Source organism: Strix aluco, chromosome 2, assembly GCF_031877795.1.
Source record: "Strix aluco isolate bStrAlu1 chromosome 2, bStrAlu1.hap1, whole genome shotgun sequence".
NCBI lineage: Eukaryota > Metazoa > Chordata > Aves > Strigiformes > Strigidae > Strix > Strix aluco.
In genome coordinates this window covers 3386280-3412016 of record NC_133932.1, presented here as the reverse complement: position 1 = coordinate 3412016, position 25737 = coordinate 3386280, and the positions used below count along the sequence as shown (strand labels likewise).

Here is a 25737-nt window from a genome sequence, read left to right as displayed (position 1 = left end):
TCCTTCTTCCTTTTCTTTCTCTCTCTTTGCTCAATTCTGATCTCCTTTGAATTTCCCTCCCTTCTGGACCTGGGAGCAAGAAGGGGGAGGGGCTGGGGGAAAAGCAGAGAAGGTTGAGGGAGCACCACAGTGACTGCAGTGCCCTGGCTCTTCTCCTGTAGATGATAGAGCAGACTCTAAGCTTTCTTGTTGGGCATGGCCCCTCAATCAGTGCTTTGTCTTCAGGCTGGGCCTGCAGAGTAGCCCCAGTGTATTTATTTTCTGTTCCTACACAGAATACCCACTGCCTGTTTGCCTTGAGAGCTCATAGGAAGGGGTGTGTGTGGGAGGACTAGTAAGAAGTGGGGGCTGTGCCACCAGTGAAGCTTTTTCTCTTCCTAGCAGGAGTGTAGTTGGATGCCTGTGGTATCCCAGTGATCTGCTTCTGCTTTTGATTGCAGCCCAAGTTGGAAATAGAGTGGAAGGAGAGCCCATTCTCATCGATGAGGTGGTTGACAGACAAAAGCTGGGGCTGCAGGCTGGTGCCAAAGCCACCTTGCCACTGTCAGCAGAGGAACATACTGCAGTGCTTCCTTGGTGTGCTGTGATTCTGCTGCTGGAAGTTGGAGACAGCTGGGGGCTCTTTTCCCCTCCCTTGTAGCTCTTTCTTGGGTGAGAAGCTTGACACTCCTGCACAATGCTGACATGGGGTGACACAGATCCGTGCTGGGGTTCAGACCTGAAATATTTTTGTGCAGGTGGCAAAGAAGTCAGATGCGTTTAGAAGACGGTGGTGGTGTAGTATTATGGAAAGTCCTTGGAGTTCAAAGTGCCAGACCTCTCTGACCTTGAAGAGAGCAGCAGGTCTTCAGCTCATGAGTCAGGATCATTTCAGCCAGATTTGTCCTTTGCAGGAGAGGCTTTCCAGGAACTCTGGAGACAGCCCCACATGTTTGGCAGGGAACCATAAGATGTTACAGAAACCTAAAGCCAACTGCTGGTGCTGTGGCAGGGATGTTCCTCAGTGCTGGTCATCCTTTATTAAGCCTCCTGTGGTACTTTCTTTTTGTGCAACTGGGACTCTGAAGCCTTTGTGAAAAGGCACAGCATCCTGGCTGCTTTTACACCTAAGGGAAACCTGAGATTGGCATCCATAATCAGGAGCAGAAGGTGCTGCAGGCAATCTGTCTTCCTAGCACTGCATTAAACCCATTTTAGTTCTTTCAGCTAAATATCAAATTATCTGTCCACCCACACACCCTCCCCACTGCATCAACTGTGCTTAGTGATGGGCCATCTGTAGGACTTTTACCCGGACAAGGGGGTCCACAGGGGTTCTTGCGTAACGTGCTTCGTGCGTATTCATTGGCCTTTAGAGTGGCATTTTTTCCCTTCCTGTTCTCCTGGCTGGTCTCCAGTACTGGCGATGAGTCAGAGGCATGCAGGTCTGTCCATTTGAAAAGTGTGTCCCAAGGTGGAGGACCATGTGCAGCTTTCTTCTTACCTGAGTTGGGAAGTGGTGCATAAATGCAGGCCAGGTGGGTCAAGGACCTCGGACATAGTCAGATCAGTTAACTTTTTTAATGCCTTTCTTCTTTGGAGCTCAAAATGGGAGCAGCATCCAACTCCCAGAGAAGAGAGGAGGAAGGGCACGCAGCAGATTTTACAGCATCTTTCAGTGTCTTACTGGATGCCACGTTGTGTTCTGCTCTAGCTGTGCCCCTGATTCAGGCGTAGTGTTGGCTGCTTGCTGATCACTGTATACAGTGCAGTAGAGTCCTGTGTCTATTTGGGGTACTTCATGTTTTTAGGGATATGTGGACAAGTTAGATGTAGTCCAGAAGAGAGAAGTGGGAATAATCAGAAGTCTAGACGATATAGTCAGTGAGGAGAGATGGATTGAAACGGGGATGTTAGGCCTTAAGAAGAAAGGACTAAGCATTAAGAGTGAGGTATGAATAACAGCATTGAGATATGTAAGCTACAAAAGAAACGAGTGATGTCTTCTGCAGGAGAAGACGAGGAGGAATGGTTTAAGATTGCAGCAAGAGAGACAGGCTGAATGTCAGTAAGAACTCTGCAACAGTGAAGATAGCAAAACATTGAATCAAACCGCCTTGGGAGGCTGTGTAGCTCCATCACTGGAGGGCTTTAAGGACAGGCTAGATATGTATGAGGAGTGACAGATGCCACAAATGACAGAAGTAGAGCTGATCCATCCTTCGCAGAGAAGAGCAGACTAGATGGTTCCTTTGGGTCTCTTCCACCTCTGCTGCTTGATTCTGTGCGGTCTTCAGGCTCAGAGAATGGCAGAAGCATAGGCAGAAACACAGATGAAAAGTTCAGAGAAGTGCCTCAGCAAGAAGTCGGGTGAGCCTGGCCGGGAGGTCCTTACCCATTTCTTCTGCTGGTTGCCCTTCTCCCTTCCATCCCTGAAGCATGATATGCTCCAAGGAGTCTGTAGTCGGTGCCACTCTAGTCCACGCATGTGACACTTAACCGATCTGGCAAACAGAAGCAGGAATCAGTGTTAAGACTATCCCTAAACCTGCCTTTCTTTTGGAGGGGCTCAGTTCTTTTTCTCATCTGCTGCCCTTGAGGGCCACAGGACCTAGAAGGTGTTTTCCCACAAGTGTGATAGGAAAAACAAGCTGAAGGCTTAGTGTTTTATCCTGGGAGAGTTTGATGATGTTGCTGAATGTTCACCTCATGAGGCTTTGTCAGCAGGTTCTGCTAATGAAATGTCACCTTTCCCTGGTGTGACATCACCTTGCGCCTTGGGATATAAGCCCACGAGACTCAGGGTCTACCCAAGGGGTGGATGTGGTACAATGTGTGAGTGCTGCTGGGGTTTTTCAGCACGGGGGAGGTGGCATGTGACATAAGACACAAAGCAGGGGAGGCAGTGAGCCTTGCAACCAGCGAGTGTCATGCCTTAAGCAGTGAATTGGGTGACTTACACATGAAGCAACCAAAAAATGCCAGTGCAGTGAGGATGCAGGGGAGAGTAGAGAAAGAATGTTTTAGGAGGGGAAGGAGGAAGTTAAGAGGGGAAAAGCTGTTCGGGGAAGAGGGGGCAGAAAGAGCATGCAGGGGCCTGCTGTAAAGTTTGGATTAATGTGTTTGGTCTTAATCTTTTTCTGGCTGTAGTGACCCAGGCCGTTGCTAACCTGGCCAGGCAAGCTGCCAGAGGCTGTTTCCATTGCTCACCCATCGTCCACTCTCATTCTGTCTCCGACTCGTGTTTTCTTGTCAGCATTTCTCTCCCACAGATCGATTCCTCCTTGGCTCATCCCAGTGATTTTAAGCATAGAGAGAAACTTCCTCTTGCTGGTGAGAGATAATCAAGCTGAATATTACCCATCTCTGAAGTGCAGGCAGCCTGTGAGCAGAGCCAAAGTCAATATCTTGGCAGATGTTGCCTTGCATTGATTTATCTTCTCCTGGAGCAGGGTAGATGGCCTAGAAGAAGGCAGCACGGTCACCTGGCCAAGCCCCAAAACATTTGCAGGCTACATTAGCTTGCTTGATTTGGTCTCAAGAAGCGGCTCTCCTCAGTGTCTGGGGGTAGAAGAGCACGGTGCCAAACTCACAAATCCCTCCTTTGCTCCTGTGTTCACGTCGGTGTTACTTCTGGTGCCGAGACAGATCCTGGGCTCAGAGCAGTGGCTCACGGTGCTGAGCTAAGCCAGCCTCATTTACTGGCTTAATGGAGCAAGAAAACAATTGTCTGTGCCACTGCTGGGGCAGGGGAGAGGAGCAGGAGACCGATGTCCCAGAGGGGCCTTGCAGCTTGGGGGTTTCCCCTTGTGGAATGTGTCAGAGGGGGAAGCAGAGGAGAGGAAAGTTCTGTGTGAGCAGGGAAGGGAGCAGAAGTGGGGAGAGGTGGGCAGGGCCCTTCTTCAAGCCAAATGAATCATAGCCAGGGGATTGCTGTGCAGGACAGGGTAGGATGAAGGGGGCCTGCTTGCAGATGGAGGGTGGTGGTGGTGGTGGCAGGCGGTGGGGGGACCAGTTGCCAGGCAGGAGGACGGGGTCAGAGTGCTGCTCCTGGGATTCGCCCTGTCAGGACAAGCAGACAAAGGTGTGTGATACTACCTGTATACTGTTCCAGTTCCCAGCTCCCCAGCATAATGCACTCTCTGTTTTCAAGGACCTTTGAGCTCTCCTCCTGCATCTGGGAGCTCCAGGTTTGGCTCTGGCAGGAAAGGGCCTCCAGCGGAGCAGGCAGGGGGCTTTTCAAAACCGCAGCTAAAGAGAAACCATCTGTATGATCTCAAGTAACAGACATTCACATGCAAAACTCGTCCCCTTTGGTACCATCCCCTTCCTCTCAGCCTCCTTCCCCAGCCCCTCATCTCCCCAGCCCTGGCTGAGCCCTTCACAGCTCCTCTCGACCCACCCTGCCTCTTCCACGCTGTAGCAGCGGGCACTGCACAGATACATATACAACATCTCTGGTTCTGCAGTCTCCCCGAGGGCCTGGACAGATGCTGGTTGTCTTCATGCCCAGTTGGGAACAGCAGGAGTGGTTATAAATAGCATCAATTCCTTGCGTAGCAAAGAGAAAACTTTCCCCTAGAAGTCCATCCCTCTGCTCCCAGGACTCGCCGGGAGGTCTCTTAAATGTCACAGTACGTTTGCAGCAAATAGTACCTCTGGAGGCTTCCTGTGGGTTCAGGTCTTGATCCAGGCAGAAAATGGAACAAGTTGGCTGAATCTTTCCTCACAACCTAATTCTTCCTGTCTGTCCTCGTCATTTTTATGTGAATGGTACTTTCTGTTCAGAGGAGGCATGGGACTGAAATAGGAGAAGCTGCAGAAGTGAGCGCTTAAGATGCAGGAGCCTGATGTGCTGGGGAAAGAAATAGGTCTGGGGCAGTGGAAGGGGTGTAGCGGTGCAGGGGCAGAGCTGGTGTGGGGAGCCAGAGCTTGGGAGAACTTGGCGGGAGGCAGGGCGGGGGGCTGCCGTTAGTATCGCATGAGATAGGCACGTTAAGAGCGAGCAAACGTTCCTACAAGACAGTAATGTGTTTTTCCAGCGCTAAAAGTTCCTTTTGCTCCCCTCTGGGGTTGATTTGCTTCTGCAGGAATATATACTGCATAGAGGAGCCAAAAGCAACCTGTTCAGAGGCACAGTTGTTCATCCTCCCTCTCCCCTGCTTCCTGCCCACAGGCAAAGAGTAGCGTGGAACACCCACGGGCAGATGAAGCCCTTTCCATCTCCCTGGCTGACTCCAGGCTCCGTCCTGCTGACAGCAGCCGGACGTCCCCGCTGCAGCACCATTTCAGCCTTAGGTGCTGCTGGGGCTCATGTTTGCAACTGTTCCTTCGCGGAGGGTTTGTGGCTACAGGGGCCACGCTGTGCTTGCCAGCTGAAGATCTCCCTGCAGGCATTGCAGGGAGAGGCCCTGGTGGCATATGCACAGTGATATTTAAATTAAAATTGCTCATGTGAGATTCAAGGAGTAATAGGGAGCAATACCAAGACTTGGATATCCTCCACCTCACGCTTGCCTCCCAGCGGCTCCCCGGTGCCTCACGGAGGCCCAGTTTGGACTGCCGTTGCACCATATATTATGCTGTCGGCCTCCGTTTGTGATTTCTGCCCTGTCCTTGCTTGTTCTCTGGTTTCCTTTGTGTTTATTATTCTAATTTATTGAGTTACCTGGAGTGTTTTTGCAGACACCAAGGCTGCTTTGCAGAAATTAATGATTGTGCATTCTGCTTGGTGGTGCCTCGTGTAGACTTTGCTTTTATGTGATGGAGCTTAAAATATGCTCAGAGAAAATGAAAATGTTAACCTCTATTAAAAGCATACATAGATAAGTTGTTGTCAGATCTATGCCAGAGCACATGGAATTACTTTGAGATTATTTAGCTCAGTAGTCCCTGTCATTTCTGAATCTCAAAGTATTTTAATTAATTTCACCTTTGAGACAAGTCGCTATTAGTCTCCCCGTTCTGTGGTGTGAGAAACCGAGGCTCAGAAAGGAGATTTGTCTCAGCAAATTAGTGGCTGGACATAGGTGACTAAAATCTTTGCAGGCTGGAACCCCGGTTTATAGGTCCTGTTCAGAGCTGTGCTAACTAACTGGCTCAGGGTAGCACATGAATGTCTCTTAATGTAATGCAAAGGCAGGAGATGGTCTCTTCTCAGCTGTGGTCAGAAAGGCCAGAGCTGGTGGTTCCAGTTCAATTGAAATGAAGCTGTGTGCAGGCAACACTCAGCTTATGTCATCTTCCTGAGAAAATCAGTGCTTGCACCTTAGTGTCCCTGTCCGTGAAATGGAGGTTCTGGTCCAGAGAATGAGCATCCTGGTAAAGGAGGAACCTACATTCATGCATCTCTGTAAAGGAGGCACAGAAGTCAAGAAGAGAAACCTACAATAGCCGTGCAGAGTGTTTTGTTGGTTTTTTAGTGCACTTATTTGCTTTTCTGGAAAGGAGTAAGCAGGATATCCAAAAGGGCGGTTACAAAGTGTGTAACAGCTCACTGGGCTCTGTTGGGAAGATCTAGTTGGGGTCATAGGAAATGACAGACCTGTAAATCCTGGAGCGATGTCAGTGGCAGGTCCTTTCAGGGACTGATACTGTAAATCTATTGGAACAAGCTGTCTGTTCCCTAAAAGTTTACTGAGAATGAGTGCATTCCCTGATGGGTCAGTGCCAGATCCAGCATTTTGTGGAGATCACTCAGAGTCGCTAGGGGTGACGTGATACAGGGGAGAATTTTTTGCTGCTGGGACAGGAGCCATCTGAAAGGGAAATTTCTTTTCAGGTCCTTCATGAGCTCGTTAAAATGGGTAGATGATCATTTTTCTCTCTTGCCTGAACACTTAAAAATCCTTAAGAGAGAGTGCTTTTCAAACAGACTCTTGTTTAGCATATATGAATTTCCTCCCAAACAGAAGAATTTAAGAAACAGCAGATGATAGCAGAACCCTTTTACATCAGTATCTTGCAGTTTTTAATTTGCATTATATAAGAAAATATAAAACCCTCCTAAGTGGGCAGATATGCAAAATCATAGAAATAACTTGCTGATAGGAGAAATTTCTGTGTCCTGGACAGATTGTTTCTTGCTTGTAGTCTGAAGCAAGAGGATGGTGGTATCGCTGATGTTGGGGGGAAGAGGTGGTGTGGGGAGGGGTTTTTCCATCATGTATAAGGTGACCATTGGTATTCTTGCAGTTCACATAACTGTATTGTACTCCTTCTAGGGATAGCGTTTGGCCTGGATATTTTCTTGTGGCAGTGAGTTCCAAAAGTTATTGCACATCGTAGGAAAGCAGCAAATCCTCTCAACCTCAAATGGGTAGCGTTTCAGTTGTACAGGATGCTCCCTAGCTTTATCAGGGTGTTTGCCTTTGCTGTACTCTTCATTATTTTATATATCCCTACACTATCCAGCCTGATTTGTTTCCTCTTTGAAGCAAAAAGCCTCGGTGTTTTCAATCTCCCTTCTTACAGAAATGTTGTCAGGCCTCTAACTCATTGCTGTCACCTGTCCCTGAACCCCTTTTATTTCTATTGCATCTTTTGCAGATAGAATGACCTGATGTGGGACATTGTATCGCAGTGCAGTGCTGCACTTGGCCTCATTTTTTCTCTTTGTCTCAGTGCATCCTATTATTATGTTTGGGCTTTTGCCCATTCTGAACAGAGAGTTTTAATGAGATTGCCATACATGAATCTTCATTTCTGAATGATTACATTTAGTTTAGAAGCCAACAAGGTAACGCAGATAATTCCTTCTAGAACGTGCATCACCCGGAATCGTGTGGCTGATCCAGCTTAAGACAGGGTACAGCCCAGCAGAATGCCTTTTTCTCAGTTGTTTGTAAACAGTCTATGCGCTGCTCCTTTGTACTCTTGTTTTATGGATTCATGCTCTACCTTTTTTTCTTAAAATTCATTGTTTCTTAAAGCGGTCTTATTGCCTTCCCTGGAGTCTTTGAGGTGACGTGTCACCTCTGGTAATGGTGTACGAACGCACCCATGGAGGGGTCGCTGTGCTCTGCTCATCACTCAGGCACGGTCACCTCTGCGACAGGACCCTGCAATTATTAAATGGCAGCCGGTTTAAGACAAGAAACAAAGAAGAAGAAATTATCCAGTTGGAACTGCAAGGAGAGTTTGGGAAGGCAGACTGTAATTAAACTAATTGGAACGCAGAGAGGACTACTGTCTTCAACCCAACGGCCTTGAAAAGTGTCAAGCGATCTAAGCGATCTTTGGTTATAAGCAGACATTTTGTTTATAGTCTTATCATGCAAAAAAATGTTGCACAAGGAACATATTGTTTCCAATATTTAGTCCCGTGAAGATGGAAGATACTAAGTAGTATTTTCTAGTAGAGGAAACCCAAAGCCACCTGACGAAAACCTTTGTGAAACCCATCCTCCTGCTGCACCAGAGCACGGTAACATCCCCAGAACTCTGCCACTCTGCACACCGTTCAAATGAAACTCTTCAGTATCTTTCAAAGGTCGTTAGATTATATTTTACAGGTGAGGAAGTAGGAGAAAAAGTACTCAGATGGGAAGAAATGGGCATGGAGACTGGTGAATGAGATGTAGCCATAGAAATCCGAGCTAGAAAAGGAGGAATATTTAACATGCACTCCCTTAGAGCAAACTTTTTTGGGCTTGCCTGTTACTTGGTTACTTACTAGATCCTTGTGATTATTTCAGTTGAACTTTATTTGAGCTATGTTATTTCATATGGAACAAGAAATCCTTTTGCCTTGTAACAAACTTCTAAAACCACGTGACTGACCTCAATTCCTAGGAGAGCCCGCTGGAGAGTACAAATGTGCAAATGAAAAGCATTTGCACAAAATACAGGAAAACCGCTTGGTGTGGTTTTGACCTGAAATATGCTTTAATAAGTTGCTGGTAGCAGAGACCGAGATCACACAATACTCAACAGAAATCCAGCGTTGAATAGTTTATTTGCTATTATTTTTCCCCTATTGAAAATAGGAAAAAAAAAAAAAAAAGTTGGTATTCTAAGTCTGTGTTTCTGAAGAACAGTAAATCCAGGTATGTCTCTGTATTAACAGCCCCTAGTGTTTTTGATCTCCTAGCAGTAATTCCAACCCAGTGTGTGTTTAATACAGCCTGTTGGTATATACTTCCCAAAATCTTTGGAGTGGATGGAGATATGCCTGCTATGAGCATGTGAAATATAAAATCTGCTAGATTGATAGCAGTGGCAGACTTCAAGGTCTGTCTTTGACCTTCTAGGAAGAAATCAATCCTGTGCATGTCCAGTACGCTACCTGCTTCCCCTCTTCTGGGAGCGTGCGGCTGTGGAGCCGGGCAGAGACGGAAGTCCTTTCAGATAAACAGGACTCTGGTACATTACAAAATAAAACAGCCTTTCATAGTAACAACATCATCTCCTTCCCACATCTCCTTTCCTCCTAGAGAGCAGTTCGCCTCCCACTCCACCTCTGTAAGTTCTCTCTCTCTGTTCAATCCTCCAAAACATTTTACAACTCTCTAATTAGACACGTACCTCCAATTTACTACTATTTAAAAGGGTAAGCAGTTAATGTTGTAAGAGTGAGAATGCCTGGTAATTAATTACTAACTCCAAGGACCTGGCTATCTCTCTAACCAGCCTTGTCTCAAATAGCATCTCTCTCTGTTAAAACCTCTGTTCACAGTAATTAAATATTAAGGAGGAGGAGCACCTTGGAGCCGGCCCAGCCAAGTCTGTCTGACACAAAATGCAGCTCTGTCAGGCAGTCCTTTTTCGTCTGACCATCCGGCGTGGGCTACATGGGAAAACAAATTTTGATGACCCTGGGTGCACTCCAGCTGTGTCCAAAAGAGCCTTCTGTAGCAGGATCCCCCGCTGCGCCACTACCATCAAAACACAAAGCCAGTTGGGATCCTCCTCGTCTGTGGAAAAGCGCTAAATCCTAGGAGGCGTACAGGTCCTCCTAGCTGCGCTCCCACCCTCTTCCCAAAAACCAGAGCATTATAAGCCGAGGAAGTCGGTTTGTGCTGCTGCCCCTGAACACCTCTTCAGTTTACCTTGGAGCATCCTGCGGAGCAGAGCCCAGGCGGCGCTTGGCCCAGGTTCTGCTCTTTGCAATATCCTTCAGCCAAGAGCTTTGCGAGCGGAAATGCTGGTGTGTTGCTAACAGATGTTTGTTAAGCGTATACTGTGTCTTATGTGGAGCTACAGAGGAAGATGATGATTGATGGGGGAATCTGTGGTTTGCAGTGAGAACCCGCTGAAAGTTTTATCTGTGGATTTATAACCTGGGATGGATATTGGCCAGCTGGATGCATGAGTCTCACCTCCTCAGTGAAAAGTTTTAAATACAGATGTGTCCAGATGCAGTGAGCACAAGAGATTATGTGGGAGATGGCACGACACGTGGGATAGCAAGCCTGGGAAACCCGGGGTTTGTTCTCTGCTCTGCTTCTGACCCGTTGAGTGTGGGTTTTGGCACACAGTTGCCCCTTGCTAGATTTCCCTTTCCTTATTTACTATATGACAGAGATAAAAATACTTACCACCTTCAGAAAGTTCTTGGAACTCTGTGAAAGAAAGGTGTTAAATAGTGCTAGGGAAGAGCCGGGTTGCTTTATTGTCTCCTGGCCAAATTTCACTTTGGTTAGCTATTTAATTGCCTCAGTACTTTCAACTGGAAGAGGTATTCTTCAGAGCTTCCTTAAACTGTCTTGTGGTGCATCTGTGCACTGCTAACAAGCTCTGCTTTTCAAGTCTAAAGGGAGATGCCCTTCTGTGATGACTGAAGTGATCCTTCATTGTTCCCTCCCCATCTCCCAAAGGTGCTGCCAGGCTTTAATGAACTATTCATCAAGTGCTTTGAGATCTTTTGATGGAAGCAGTCCAGGCAAGTGTATGATTCTCACTGCATAGTGAGAGGGTGACATCCACCCATTTACTGATCAGCTTTATCTGCAGTGAATGGCCTCTTTGGATAGGGGAGTCCAGCAGCAAAGATACTGTTGCAGGCTTTATATGTGAAGAAAGATGAAGCTGTAATTATGTCAAGCTCCCCTTTCTCGTTGTTTGAATTGGCTAGATCTTTGGAAAAGGCAGGTAGGTTGGGCTTGGGAGTTTGGGTTTTTGAGGGGCTTTTTGAAGTAGCGTGGCCAGTAGGGACAGGGAAGTGATCTTGCCCCTGTACTTGGCACTGGTGAGGCCGCACCTCGATTACTGTGTTCAGTTTTGGGCCCCTCACTAGAAAAAGGCCGTTGAATGACTCGAGCGTGTCCAGAGAAGGGCAACGGAGCTGGTGCAGGGTCTGGAGCACAGGTCTGATGGGGAGCGGCTGAGGGAACTGGGGGGGTTTAGTCTGGAGAAGAGGAGGCTGAGGGGAGACCTCATGGCCCTCTACAACTCCCTGAAAGGAGGGTGCAGAGAGCTGGGGATGAGTCTCTTGAACCAAGTAACAAGCAATAGGACAAGAGGGAATGGCCTCAAGCTGCGCCAGGGCAGGGTCAGACTGGCTCTTAGGAAGGATTTCTTTGCAGAAGGGGTTGTTGGGCGTTGGAATGGGCTGCCCAGGGCAAGGGGGCAGTCCCCATCCCTGGAGGGGTTGAAGAGTCGGGTTGACCCAGCACTGAGGGATCTGGTGGAGTTGGGAACGGTCAGGGTGAGGTTCATGGTTGGACTGGAGGAGCTTCAAGGGCTTTTCCAACCTAGATGATTCTGTGATTCTGTTTGTTGTTGCTGAGAGCCTGATGCACTGAAAAGACTGGTTTTCCAAACGGGTCAGGATCTGTCACTGTGAGTTGGTCAGAGCTGAGTTTTTGTGCACACAGTTGTCTTCTGTGCAGTCCTTGTAGTCTTACCTCTGTAATAAAGCTCTGTGCATAGCAGGGCTGAAGCGCATCGACTCTGCCAATGAATGCTGTGCCCTCAGCATGGTACCTCTCGTCACTGCCTGTGTGGGTAGATGGTGAAGCAAGTAGAAGATGAATGTGTCAGGGCGAGGGAGAAGTCTGAATTTCATGCATACGTGTCCTCTGCTTGGACATACAGTTACCTGGTTTATAGTGCCACAGTATTTCAGTTACATTTTGGAAAGGCTGAGCCTCAAAGAGGACAATGCAGTTCACTCCTGCTGTCAGAAAAATCCTTCCCTCCCCCTGCTCCAAGCAGTCTGTTTCCACGTGCTGGACAAGCCCTTCCTTACTCTCTGACCCTATGTAGTTGGGCTCTTTTTTTTTCTACTCTCCCGCTTTCTTTCTCATTTTCCCTTTCATCCTCAATTTCCGTTGGTTTTACTTCTTTTTTTAACCTCCATTTCTCTCTTCCCATTTATCCTACTTCTCTGTTTATTTTCCCTCTCTCATTCCGGTGGTCTCCCCTCATCTACTTTTGTTGATGTCCTGCCTGCAGCAAGGCCGTGGGACAGACAGCAGTTGAGTTGTCCAAACTCTTCTCCTGGTAGTGCCACTTCCCTAACCACGTCCACACGTGAGTCGCCCCATCTGGCTGGGCTTTAGCTGTCCTTCTTGCAGCCTGGGGTTGGTGATAGCGATCTCCCTTGTCAAGTGCCTTATGGTTTGCTTATTCCTGCTGTGGCCATGCCTGCGAGCCAGGGCTGTGCATCCATATCCCTTTTTGCTGGGCCCTGAGCACACAGAGAACAAAAAGGGGAGTCCTCCTTCAGGGAGATTAGGCTCTGAGCGTCGGGGATAAGAAGTGAGTACAGACAGAAAGCAAGCACATGGAAAGTACCAGATACTGCAGGTTGGTGTAATGTCAGCAGTCAGGTCCTACAGAAATACTAAATAACGTTATTCACACCTCTACTTCCCTTTCTGCTCTCTTTCCTGTCCTTTTAATCACTTTTAGGTCTTCTTTTTCTTCCACCTTGGAGATTATAGGGCTTTGTCATTTTGTCTCCAGGAAAAGGGAAAGAGTGCAGAGTGTTTTCATTAGGCCAGGGGCTAGAGGGAAGGAGCGAGCCGTGGTATTTGCTAGCTTTAATCTTTATGGTAATACTTTAGTAAATATCTGCTGTTCTTTCTCTTCCTGTCAGTGTGGCAGCCCGTGAATGATATGGAGCTGAGATCAGGGGAAGAAGAGGGAACTGCAGAGAGGATTAGAAGGTTAAGATAGGATTACGGGGTCAAAATGGAAAAAAAGGAGAGAAAAGAAACAGCAAAAGAAAGGAAAAGAAAATGAAGTGTAGTGGTCGTGACAGTGGAAAGGAAGGCAAGTGTACAGGGTACTAGAGAAGATGAGACTTTTATGAATGGGTCGATGCATTCAAAGGTCCTAGAGTCAATAGTCTCTCTAAAATGATTTATTGAACAAAAATTCATTTGTTCTGTGTCACCCCATAAAAACTTTTTTTTCCCTTTGTCAGTCTAGGGATGGGGTCTACGAGGGCTGAACGCAGGGATGCACAAACACTCCATTACCCCGGCAGCCCCGCTTGGACAGGAGGGGACAGTGGGCGGGAAGTGTGGTGGCTGAGTCTGTGCGAGAACCACCACAGCCACACAGGTGGAGGAGCTGGGAGTGTGAAAGTTGTTGCTAGACACTGACAGCCTCACCCACTCCTACTGCTCGGTGCCCTATTTTTCGACTGCCTCCTGCTGAGAGCGGCAGAGAAAGAGAACAAGGTGTAAGTGTCTGTTTCCTTGAGCTCCTCTGCCTGGAGGTCAGGGAACAGTGTGTGAGGCAGGTTCACATTTGGGGCTTTGAACATCAGGGCATTTTCAGTCCTGCTTTTGGTTTGTTTAATCAAAAGGAAAGAATGGGTAAAGCATGTTTGGACTGAGAAGGAAGTGACCCAGACCATTGCACCCATTTAATATGTTTGGATGAATTAAACCAAACAGGTCAAATGCCTGATCTGCTTCTCCTCTAAAAAATAATGACACAAGAAAAGCTAACAAGAATACAGCATCAGGGCTTGGTAATGAAGTTCTTGGAGCCAGGGCAAAATGAAAGCCTCCCTTACTCAGGGTGAACTCAACTCTACATCCAAAGCATTCTCACCTCCGGCAATGCTAGTGAAACATAAGCATTCCTCCTCCCGTTACGTGTCACATAACAAAAAGGCGTGGACGCTGTGAAATGGCTTCCGATCCGTCATCAGAGATGGGGGGACAGTGCGAAGTAGCGAGGGGGGAGCTGAGCGTGACTTACGTACCCACGTCCTTTCCCGAGCAGTCCATGAGGTCTGGCATATAACCTGTCGCCCAGGCTCCGCTGCTGTGTTAGCGTGAGTTTTGCAGGAGGCATAAATGCCTTTCTGGAGGCAGGGATTAGGAAAACAGAGCACACCACGTCCTCTGCTTTAGACTCGGTGCATTTCAGGATAGGCTGTAGCCTGTACATTACAAACCTTGTGACCATCCCTTTCTCTCTGCCTCTCAGCTCTCCCAGTCCTTTCTTCATTTGTGCCCTTGCTTTCTGAAGTCACCCTATAATCTGTGTCACTCTTTTGAGATACTGCTGGCTGCAGCTCCTCCAAAGCAGGGGTTTTGCTCTCTCAGGCCATGTTCTCTTGACATGTTAAGATCTCCAGGGGGCCTCATGGGCTTTATGTAATTTCTATCTGCATCCAGACAGCTGGACTTCATTTCATTTTATTTGCATTTAATAATAAGCTGCTTTTCTTTAGCTGTAAGTTGCAAATTATCAAAACCCATCAAACCCTATCCATTGAAACTAAATATATAGTCCCCAGTCAAATCCAGGTTGACTGGCTGCCGAATGGTCCCAGGGCAGGACTAGGACAACTGCCGTATATACAGGGGTGGGAATTTCTTTGATGTATTTCACTGGGGGCCACACAAGACATTTCTGATATAATGTGATTGTTCAGATGAATGCCTAAGCTGCCTTGGCTCTGTGTATTCATCTTTAATTATTAAAATAGGACAGATAATTCATAAACCTTGAGGTCTTTATTTTATTTTCTGACAGTGAAATTCAATGTATGTTTGGCCAAGGGGGAGAAAGGTAGATTCCAAGAGCAGGAGAACAAAGCAAGAGGAGAAGAGAGGATGAAGAAAAGAGAGAGAAAAGGGGGATATTAAAATAAAAAGCATGTTGGAAATGAGGGAGAATGAGGAGTAAGCGGGGAGGGAAAGCAGAATAGCCTAATGGTTAATTGTACATCTTTTAGTGTAAGGGACTGTTCTGCGTTAAACACTGCCACATTGTTGCTTGTTATCACATATAACTGGAAGCGTTGATCTTGGTGGTCCCTCCACTTCTGTGTTTTGAGGAAGGGTCTAACGTGACTCTGCTGGGGTAGGCACTTTGCAGGGAGAATGGGTGATGGTCCTTATCACAGCAGTCTTCAAGTGCATATGCGTTTGCATCAACCTACAAGCAGAGCCAGTTGTTAAATAACAGCATCTTTGAGGGGTTACATTCAGGAAGTTTGGAGGACAAGATTCAAGAGAGGTGAAGGATAGAGAGGGAAAAATAAAGGCAGACAGAGAGGAAGAAAATACAGATAAGGAGGAGAGACTCAAATCACAAACAGGCTCCAATAAAGTCAGAGGGAATTAAGATGGACAGACCACCAGGTAACAGCAGAAGTATAGACATCTAGATCCCAGCAAGCTGAGAGGCAGTAATGTCAATGTCCTCTTGCTAGGTCACTGTCAGTCAGTATAAATGCCACTGTGCACTCACAGCCAAGGGGGCTTAGCAAAGCTAATGAGCAGGGAAAGAATGAGGAACGAGAATTTCTCTGGTAAAACTCTGGCTGAGAGAGGATGTCACTGGAAAAGGATTTGCAAGGCAAAACAGCACACACTGGTGCAATAAATAAGCAGAGCTAGAGCGAGAGTGGCGGGAGGAAAGGGGAAAGAACAAGAAGTCAGGCTCTAGTAAGGAAAGGGGAGAGCCTGCTGTATTTGCCCTGCCTAGATCTGTTTGGTCCTGGTAATTAGAAAGAACATACTGAGAGTGTTCCTTAGAGTTGCAAGTTTAATGACTCAAAATTACAGCAGCCTGACATCCATTAAGCTGAAGCATTTGTTTTGGAAGTGTCATTTTTCATCAGGGAACATTGTCAGAGCACTGCCCAGTCTTGTGCTGGCAGAGCTTTCTAGTGACAACCCAAGATTGGCATGTCCAGGAGCCACAGGGCGAGAAGGAGGGGTTTGGGCAGAGATGGATTTGGGAAACCTAGGGCTGGGACAGTAGGGATGCTGCAGGGCGGAAGGAGGGCACTGGCAGGATTATGTTAAAGCATACCAAATACCTTCCCCCACTCGTGTCGTTATTGTTCCTAAGCATTCACATACACCCCCATTTTTCCTTCATGGGAGATGCGAGTTCTGCTTTGTTTCCCAGTCTGAGATGGTGGCACCCACTCTGTCATGCCTGGAGCCCAGTGTGGAGACAGCTCTCTCTGAGCAAGGCAGGACCTGCTTCTGTTCCTGCCAGGGGTTGCATTCCTTTCTGAGTTTAGAGGAGTCATGCCAGGGATTAACTATCAGTGTTGTCATCCAAGTCCCCAGCTAAGTGGCTACGTGCTTTCTCCCTGCCTTAGTTTCCCCCGCAGTAATATGAAGGCAGCAGGGTTTCTCTGTTTCACAGAAAGGCTCATTCATGGGCATGCATGTTAGTGAGGGTCACTGGAACAAAAATAACCCAGAGGAGCAAAGTATTATCTTTAGAACAAGTCTCTGTACTTTGAGGTATACTACTTCTAGTGGAGATACGCTTGCACACCAGGTCAGGGAGTAAATTTTTATGATCAAAACCTAAGCCTCTTCTAAGAAGCGCAGAAGGGTGAAGAACTTGCTGAGCTTCAGGACATGAAAGTGCACAAGAAAATATATCTACATTTTTCATCCCGATTTGTCTCAAGCGCTGAAGCATCATAAATTCAGAAAGCTACAGAAAAACCCCTTAAGAGCCCATGGCCTGTCAGCATGAACCAACAGAGTATGTTGGGCGTTTCAGCAAGGCTGACTCTCTGCAATGAACATGGAAGGACACCAGGTAAACTCATTAGAAACCAGTAGATCCATTAGTGTTATAAAGAAGTGTGCTTTCAGGGCTTCGCATATCACAGCTCTGTTGGATGCTGATGGTGTACAAACTGTTTACGTGTTTATAGTAGGTGGATTTTATATATTTCCTGCTGAGCACTTCCTTTGGTGCTTGGTAATGGTCCCCAAATGTATAGCAGTATCAGTGTTTTAATACCAGCAACTATAGTAGTTCACGTCCATCTTTTATTACTTGATTATCTATTTCTGAAATACATTCAGACTGTCGAAACTATGGATTCTAGGACTGAAATCTGAGCCAAACCCGTGAAGTAGTTTGAGTTACAGCAGTTTTGGCTCAGTCTTATGAGCAAGCATCCCCTCACCAGTGAGTACATGACCTAGGCCAGTAAGCAGGGATACCAGGGGCAGTGACCCCGGGCAGCACAGATTGTGCCAGTAAGTTAGTGAGAAGGCAGTAACCAAAAGGTTTGTGTGAATTCACCTCCTGCCAAGAGAGGATTCACAGCAAAATGCAGTGCCAGGTCTGAACTTTTCTGGCACATTTCTGAGTATCTGAACACAGGATTTCTCAGGTCTGTTGCTTAGAGTGTGTTGGTACCTTGCAAATTTTGTTCTGCACACTAAGGCTTCACGTCACTTCCCTGCTGATATTTGATGTCTTTATGTGTGGAACTGTTACAGCAAAAGACTTCTGACAGTGCCATAGGACAGGAAGCAACAGTGTGAACAGTTTCAGGGTGCCAGTACAGGAGCTGAGGATTGGCCAGAACAGCAACCAGACCCTCCCTGTTTGTCATCCCTTAGAAACAGGGAGTGGCTGAGAGACAGCTTCTGCATTTCAGCTGAAAAGCCCCAAGCCATGGAGTCCTTAGGGACCAGGACTGTGGCATCCGACTTGACCAGTCATTTTGAACAGAGGAAGTCAGCCTTTTTTTCTTTTACCCCCTTATTTTTTTGCTTCTTTAATCACCTTCCTGCTGAAGGTTGGCTGGTTTTGGAACAGATACTGGAGAGCCTAAGTTTGTATCCTGTATTTTTTCCTCTCCGTACCATCTGTTCGCAGACTGGATTACAGTTGCCGCCAGTTAAAAAGCAGATTGCCTTGGCCCAAGGTCAGGACCGCAGCCCCGGTGCCCTGCCTGCCTCCCGTGGATTTACACTCAACACAGAGCGCTCACTGCCCCTCTGCTGTTTTCCCTGAAACTCCCACCTGCTACCGTGGAGGGATGCTCAGGCCCTTCCTCCGACACCACACTCACCCTCTCGCTCCCACCCATCCGCCTGTCCTTTGTCCTCCTGTGTGCACTCCATTTGGCTCAGTTTAAGGGCCGGAGAAACGGGGGAAGAAGGTAAAAGTGTACTGGCTGTCAGCCTTGATTTACCTTCAGCGACACACTGTGCTCAGACCTGTCAGCACACTGGCCTCAGCATTCATCAGCCCTGCTCGGAGGAGTGCTTCTCACCATCCCGCTTTGATGACTTCTGAGGGACATTTGGATCCTGCTCTGCTAACTATTTTGTGCTTGGCTTGTTGTGAGGGATGAGGAGGAGGTGCTGGGAGAGAGGGTGTCCATCCCCCTCATCCTACCTCTTGCTTAAGTGGCAGAAGCAGAGAAGGAGGATTTGCAATAGTACTGCACTGCTGTCCTCCACAAGCACAGCCATATCCTAGATCAAAAAAATGGAGCCAGTGCTTTTGTTTACCAGGGTCCAGTAGTATCCAGAGGATCCTGATGAATAGCAGGTGAATTCCCTATTAATATTCATCAGAGAAGAGAAACAGAGCAGCTGACAGGCCTAGCCTTGGCCTCAGGACGGACTGCAGTCACTTATTCAGTGGCTCGGTGGCTAACTGGGCCATATAGCTGGCTAGCTGTCCCATTAAGAGGGTGTAAGACTCCCCAGTAATGGACTGCTCACATTTAGCATTCTGCTTCCTTCCCCTGAGCTCAAACTTGTCATCTCCTCACTCCCTCAGTTTGGCAGCATAGATTCACGTGAACCATGGGGCTGTGCATGAGAATAAATAGGAACCCAGTGTATCGATCTCCACCCCTCCTTTACTTCTGAACTGATTGTATAGTCAGTTGCTACTTGATTCCTCTCCTCTCTTGTTCCACTGCAGCCCCTTTCATTTGTCCTCTGTTTTATGGGCAGTGCTGTGCCTCAGTCAGCTTTTTTTTGTGGCAAATGGCGGGGGTTTCCTGGTGCTCCCTTTTTTTACAAGGCACATTCCCTTATTCTGCTTTCTTCTTCCAACTTGGAGGCACACATCGTGTTCTGTCTGTCAGTGCCCTGTCCTCATGAAGTACTGTGGATCTCAAAGGGCTTCATCCTTCATGTCTGCTTCCTAGATGATCCCATTGCCGTATCCAGGTTCAACTACCTAAAGCAACTTCTAGACACGCTGCACCCTGACCTGTCACACACTGTCTCTGCAGCTCTCGGTCAACAAATACTCACAGCTCAGACTGAATAGTGTTAAAAAGCTGCTTGTCTTTTCCTTTGAATTCTCTTCACTTCGGTCTTTTTATCAGTCATAATGATGAAAAAACCCTCCCAGTCATGTATTCTTGTAATATGGAGGCTAGTTATTTTCTCCCTTGTATTCTCCCCAACCTGTTTCTTCCTTTATCAAAGAAAATCCATCTCTTCTTCTCTTTCTCGACACCTAGACCCCTTGTTCATGTCTTAGCCCTCCTTAGTCTTGATTATTGTAACATCTTCTGTGTCTCTTACTTGCTTGAAAGCCAGCTCTCTTTCTCCGGTCAGAGAAATGGACGTGCCAAAAACGCCCCTTTCCTCTGCCATGCAGAATGCCTTGCCTTTCTGTTTGCGTCACTCCATCTGATCCCCTTTGGACTGGAAGTTCCTTGTCCTTGCATTCATGACCTTAGTCCCGCTGATATTTCTAAGCCAGCTTTCGTATTCCCTCCAGTTCCCTATGTTTCTTGTAAACTGCTTTGTCCCATTTGTCTCCCAGCAGTATTTCTCAGATACTTCTAGCAATGCAGCCCCCTTCTGAGACTGGTCTATCTCTGTATTTTCTCCTTTCTAACCCTCTAAAGTGTTTACTTTCTCCTTTGCTTTCTCAGTGTCAAATGAGTGAACCTTCCTGTCTCCTTTGCTCTGTGCCTTATCCATTTCTTTTGGCATTGAAGGGTGCTTGCTTTGTCTTCAGCTTTGCTGGGCTGCGCTCGGTGACTTATACACCCAGTCAGCTGTCCTATAATCCAGCTATGCCTGTGAAAGCTCTAGCTCCTGACACCTCAGTAACCCATCTTGCACACTGCGGCCTGCCTTGTTTTGACTCATAGCCTGAGAAAGAAGCTGGGGAGTGCCCCTGGTCTGGGTGGGGTATCTGTGCTGGACATGGCTGGATTGGGAACACCTAATCAGTTGTATAATAGCACTAAAAGAATTGCTGTATCTTCCCAAGCATGACTCAACTGAAACATATTTTGGATGTAGGTGGACAGGTGATGTGTCCCATGAGGAAAGGGAGGGGACAGATTCCTCAGTCAAAAATCACCTTTTTTTCTGGTTTAGTCTTGTTGCCAGAAACACAGTACTTAGCACCTGACTTTTGCAGTAGAAATAATGCTCTTGACCTGGGCTTCCCCTATGTCTCCCCTGGAGCATGTTTTGGACTACTCCCCTTGTTGCATATCCATGCTTATCAGTAGAAACACCCTAGCAGCTGTGGAAGCAGGGACCCCAGTCTTTCTAATAATTAAGAGGCTTGTCAGTGGGTACAGCAGAAGGGTTTTGGGAGTGACAGGGAGACATCCCTCCTGGTGGGGGGCTGGAGGAGGACCCTAGAGGAAGAGAAGATACCCAGGGCTGGCCCCTCTTGGCATAGGGGAGCAAATGCTGTGGGCAGGGAGGGGGATATTCCCTGTGTCACCCTCCATATAGATTCAGGAGGAAGATTAAAGGCTGCCTGTGGTGCACCGCCGCTGCTTCGCTCTACCTAACCCAGCCAGATTAATGAGGTGCTTCCTCTACGTGGCATATGGCCATGTGGTTGTGCGATTCAGCCCAGGCCGGGTTGGCTGCCTGCTCAGAGTTAAAAGAGGTTTGGATCTGTGCTGAGGGGTTGGGGGAAGAAGAAGGGGCTGCTGCTAGTTGGAGTGGGGCTATTAAAAGCCAATACTCTAATGAAGCAGGAATGGCACCTAATCAATGTGTGAAAAATGGGTAATTCTTGCTAATGCCCTGTTAATGTTCTCATAATGATCTGTCAGGGAACTCTGGCTAATTATTGTCATGGCAATTTGGCACAGGTTTGCCTGGGATGATGTGGCCTGGGTGAGCAGGAGCACGTATTGCTTCCCATGTCCCAGTGCCCTGCTGCTCTTCCCACTTTTTCCTGTTTCTCTTCTGCTATCTCCCTTTCCTGGTCTCTCTTTTAATTAGGCAATTAGTTGATTGATTAGTTAATGTTTGTACAACACTTTGAACATGTAAAGGGCTAATTCAGTGCTCTTTACTATTCCTCCTTTGCTTCTGTCTTTTTTTCTTGCTTTTCTGACGTGGCTGAGGACCACGTGTGTTCTGTGATGTCATAGAACACTGATGAGGTCATGGCTGAGACTTTAGAATCCTCAATGCAATTCCCCTCCCTCCCATTTTCTTTATCCTTAACACCACCTTCAGGGCACATGCTGCCCCCTGTGCTTGACTTTGGTCTGCTGTCCCACTGCAGTCCACCACTGCTTGGTGCAGGTAAATCTGAAATCTATGCTGCATTAATCTGAAATTCTCGGTGCATAATTTAGGCCTAACGTGCTGCAGATAGCATGGGGCCTTGCTGGGGTTCCTGTAAATCACGCGGATGTGATTTTGCTGTCAGTTGTGTGCAGTTAATGGGTGATGTTGGACCGTTGATCCTGTTTTACTTGCCTGTGGGTTGTTGACTTTGGGTTGGGTTTTTTCCTAATGTAACTTGGGGTGGAGCTTAGAGAGAGGAAAGAGTATGTTGTGCTCTGCTCTTCCCTCTTGCCTTTGGAAGTCATGTCTTTTCCCTGCTGTGCTAAAGCAGGAATATTGGCGACTTAGATTTAAGCTCTTGCTACATAAGCTTGCAGCTAGCTGGAAAAGAAGCGACTGGGAGAGCGGAGAGCGACCTATTTGCACGTTAATGAACGATACACTCCATTGTGTTATGTAAGGCCTGGTTTTGCATGTGTTTACATAGCTTTTCAAAAGGGGAAACCCAGTCACTGGGAACCCTCAAGAGGAGCATGTGGCTATAGAATGGCTGTACAGTTATAGAGAAGCTTTTTATTCATAGCTGACATTTATATAGGTCTTTTAAGTGTCATCCAGGAGGATCCCAAACCACTTAGCTCACTGCTGAAACGCGGCCAACTCTGAGGTGCAACAAAGTCACCATTCTTGCAGTAGCATTCCTGTACGGTGAAAGTTTAGGACAGGGTTTGAATATTCTTTCTGTAGCAGGGCACGCTGGACCTCAGCTCAGCAGGCTACGGGTGCAGCCAGCACCGAGCTGAAGTGAGCGTGGCCTATGCTGGGTGACTTCTGTGGGGTTTCTTAATGATAGGCTGGGCCCCTTGTCTATGTCCGCTCTGAAAAACACTATCTCCCACAACCACGTGCTTTCTGAAAAGAATCACAGAGTCACAGAATCATCTAGGTTGGAAAGGACCTTGAAGATCATTCAGTCCAACCATTAACCTAGCACTGACAGTTCCCAACTACACCAGATCCCTCAGTGCTATGTCGACCCGACTCTTAAACACCTCCAGGGATGGGGACTACACCACCTCCCTGGGCAGCCCATTCCAACACCCAACAACCCCTTCTGTAAAGAAATGCTTCCTAATATCCAGTCTAAACCTTCCCTGGCACAACTTGAGGCCATTACCTCTTGTCTTATCGCTCATTACTTGGTTAAAGAGACTCATCCCCCCTCTCTGCACCCTCCTTTCAGGTAGTTGTAGAGGGCAATGAGGTCTTCCCTCAGCCTCCTCTTCTCCAGACTAAACCCCCCCAGTTCCCTCAGCCGTTCCTCATACGACATGTGCTCCAGACCCTGCACCAGCTTCGTTGCCCTTCACAAAGTCAATTCGCAGCTCCTTCTTCACCATCAGGAAACGCAAAAGGGCATTGCCTGCTTCTAACGAGGAAGTGGAACAAGGCTCTGCGTCAGGTTGGGTCTCTGTCTGAGCAGCACAGCTCCCCTTCTGAGCGATGGCATGGCCGCTTATCTCCATTTGCTTCCACAACAACTTTGCCATCTCCTAGAGACTTGGAGAAAGTGTCGCTACCGCTTAACATTAACAGCTGTGATTTTTTTTTTTACCCCCTTCTCTGACCCAGCCTGGCTCTTGAGAATGACTTGCTCTGATCTTCAGCCTTCTTTGTGTTTACTTGCTATGTCACTTTTGTAAAGTGTGGATGCTTTTGTACTTTGGAAGCAAATGCAGAATGTAAATCTTCTGAGATTTAGATAAATCCTGCCCAAATGTACCATTGCAATAGTCAGCAGGTCTGTTTCTAAAAGGCATTCCTCCTGTAAGCGACCCATAGCTGACTCACATTTATTTTGGTATCACTCAGCTCAAGTCTGTGAATCTGGCTCAGGGACGCATTTTGTCCATTTTTTCCAGGAAAGAGTCATCGCAAAAGGTGGAGATATTACTTCTGTTTCACCACTCTGAAACCCTCTGTGTTTTGTCGTAACCCTTTTAGAGGTTGTTAGCTTACTGAGCTGTGTTCCCTCCGTGTTTCCAGAGCGAAGGAAGACAAGTACTCATGTTCCTACTGTGTGAGTGGCTCGAATAACAATATGAAAAAAGAAAGCACAACAAATAGAAAGATAGTCTGGTACGATATTAGGCAGCTTAGATTTAGTACTGAAATGCGTAAGCTAGAGGGCATAGGTGTATGTCGCATCTGTTTACTGATCAGTCTCTGTGCCTATCGCCCCTCTCCTGCTCCCTCCTGTACCTGGTTAGACATACTGGTGGGCATGGGGATCAGCCCAGCTTTCCCCTCAGAAATGGGTTTCTAGTTACAGGCCTTGCAGGCGCTCATTCGGATGAGGGATTAGAAAGCGATCGCTCTCTGCTGCTCATCCCCTCCCATACTTTACCTGCTCCTACCTATGTGTGTAGAAGTTTGACGTGCTGCTTCCCTTACTTCTGGGTCTCCCAACAGGGAGAGATGGAATAGGCTAAAACTCTGTGGCTTTGAAAAGAGACAGTAAGAGGAGGGATATGGTGGGCATTTACAAAACTGTGAATGTCGTGGAGAAGGTTTCGCTGAGTACCCATGGTGCAAGAACTAGTAACGGGTTCAGAACGAACTGAAGAGGCGTTATTTTTTCAAACACGGGACAGTTACAGCGAAAAACTACTTCTTATAGGAGGTAGCAACCAGAACCGTATTGAAAACATCTTCTAAAAGTTGCTGGAGGACAGGACCATGAATTGCCGCTCTTCGTAGCACGTTTACTGCTGGTGTCCCTCAGAGATGTGCAATTAGGCTCGCTGCTGGCTGGGTCAGGTTTGAGAGAGCAGGTCGCATCCTCTCTGCTGTTCTCATGCCTGATTTTCCCCAAGATGGTCAAAAGGAGGCAGGCATGGTGCTGGGATTAAGGCTCAGTACTAGGATGCTGCTTAGCCTTGTCCAATTCACTGCCTTTTTTTACAAGTTAGTTTCCAGCCTGTAAAATGAGAGTTATGATACCAATTAATATCACAAATTCTTCTACAAATGATACAGCTGATTAATGACCTTTAATGCAATGCAGTGTCATCCCTTATTAGCCATCAGAGAATATACACAGGAGCCTCTCCCCAAAATGCACGTACATAGAAAGCCAAGTTTTGTTGTTTCTGCTTCTTCGTGTTTTTCAAGTGCTTTGTCACTTGTTCATTCTTTGAGCAGTTTCTGTTTCTAAGAGCTTTCCCATCCCAAAATCTCTCCAGGTCTCTAATCATTTGCATTGTCTATGTGTGCTTCTCACTCCTATTTTTAAGAAAAGCTCTGGAGCTGACCAGCCGCAGTATTCCAGCTGAAGGTATGCCTTGGCGTATGCAGTGGCATTAATACTTTTCTCAGTGGGTGAGATTCACCCACCCCTGAGAGAAATGACTCACACAAGGTCTAGGCACCACTTAAATCCATCGTAAGCTGTATTTTGTTGTATTTTAGATGAGATTTTGCTGGAGCTTTGGCCTCGCACTGAGCCTCTGCACAGAGTGATTTTTCACCAAGTATTATTTTTACATCTTAACGTTCCATTTACTTTTTGGCCTACTACTGAGGTACCTCAGAGAAAAGTCTTCATTGATCTGCCTACAGTAACTATAGGTTTTTTCTTGTCTGACCATACTTAATTTTACAACGCAGTAAGATATCTGAGGAGTGTAGTTTATTTTTCCCAGTATATATTGCCTGTGTCAAGGTTGAACTCTTTCTGTAGTCTGTTGGGCTGCTGTGTATCAGCTCAGCTCTCTGAGGATCCTCTGGTCCTCATAGTCCAGATTGGATCATTTTTGCATTATCAGTAGATGTTGGTCTCTCACAATTTCATTTTCCTCCTCAATGCATTAGCTGATATATTGCATACACAGGTCATAGCAGAATTTTCAGCAGCACCCCTGCTGTTAAGTTTTCACCGTATTAAGAGAATATCCATTATTCTTTCTGTCCTGCTTTTTGTCTTGTAGAGACATGTTCTCCATGAGAGAACTTTACATCTCCAACCCAGGAGTCCTTTGATTTTGTA

General features: G+C 47.0%; 1 protein-coding gene across 3 annotated transcripts in view; it reads left to right on the top strand.

The window, feature by feature from the left end:
- LSAMP (limbic system associated membrane protein) overlaps positions 1 to 25737 on the top strand; it is a 1030544-nt gene that overhangs the window by 720743 nt on the left and 284064 nt on the right. The window lies entirely within an intron of this gene.